Source organism: Schistocerca cancellata, unplaced genomic scaffold, assembly GCF_023864275.1.
Source record: "Schistocerca cancellata isolate TAMUIC-IGC-003103 unplaced genomic scaffold, iqSchCanc2.1 HiC_scaffold_48, whole genome shotgun sequence".
In the NCBI taxonomy this organism is placed as follows: domain Eukaryota; kingdom Metazoa; phylum Arthropoda; class Insecta; order Orthoptera; family Acrididae; genus Schistocerca; species Schistocerca cancellata.
The window spans coordinates 8,852-10,000 of NW_026046112.1; positions in this window are offsets into that span (position 1 = coordinate 8,852).

A 1,149-nucleotide genomic window follows, 5' to 3' on the forward strand; every position below is an offset into this window, starting at 1 on the left:
CAAGTTGTACCGCAATCTACCCCAAGTTGTACCGCAATCTACCCCAAGTTGTACCGCAATCTACCCCAAGTTGTACCGCAATCTACCCCAAGTTGTACCGCAATCTACCCCAAGTTGTGCCGCAATCTACCCCAAGTTGTGCCGCAATCTACCCCAAGTTGTGCCGCAATCTACCCCAAGTTGTGCCGCAATCTACCCCAAGTTGTGCCGCAATCTACCCCACGTTGTGCCTTAACCTAACCCACGTTGTGCCTTAACCTAACCCACGTTGTGCCTTAACATAACCCACGTTGTGCCTTAACATAACCCACGTTGTGCCTTAACCTAACCCACGTTGTGCCTTAACCTGCTCTGTAAATGGCATATGACACGTTACATTAATGTATTGTTGTCCAACCGCAACCCGCTCAGAATGTTGTGTACACAGCTACGTGTCATCTCCCCATAACAGCTGTATTGCAGTGTGGTACGCCATAGAGACGTGTGGGAGTAATGGACGCAGTGGATGGCGATCAGCATGAGCCGTCTGTTCATGTAGTGGCGCGTGTATGCAGACATAGTAGTCTCTTCTCACACAATGTGATAGCACGGTGTCCCGCGTTCCACATCTGCGACATGCTACAGAGGCTGGTTGACAGTTCGTCGCGCAATGGACATCGCATACGTACGGGGGCACCTTCCACGTGCCCTCTAGTCGGGCACATTTTGTTGCGTGGATGTGAGCGGATGTAGTGTGTCTTGACACCTGACAGGCAGGCATGCAATAATAGTTGACTTTGCAAACGGGGATGGACGTGGACGTGTACGTTTACTGGTGACGTTACGCAAATGAACAACTGGTAACCCGTTGTGGTGCGGTTGATCTTGCTGGAGGTACATCTGTGAGGGCAACGATCGGTACAGCTATGACGCGGTTGTGTCAGCGATACCCACCACACCAATGAACGTGAATGTGGATCTGGGTGTGAAGCGATACGCGGCTGTGGGTGGGTGGGACTGTCCCCGGCCGGTGAGGGGGGGCCGCCCGGCGTGCTGGCCGCGCGGTGCGTGGGCGCACGCGCTACAGCCGGCTGGTGGGGGCGCCCAGTGGCAGGCGCGCCGGCCGACGGACGCGGCAGGCGGCGCAGCTGCGCGCCGGGGCACCCTGCG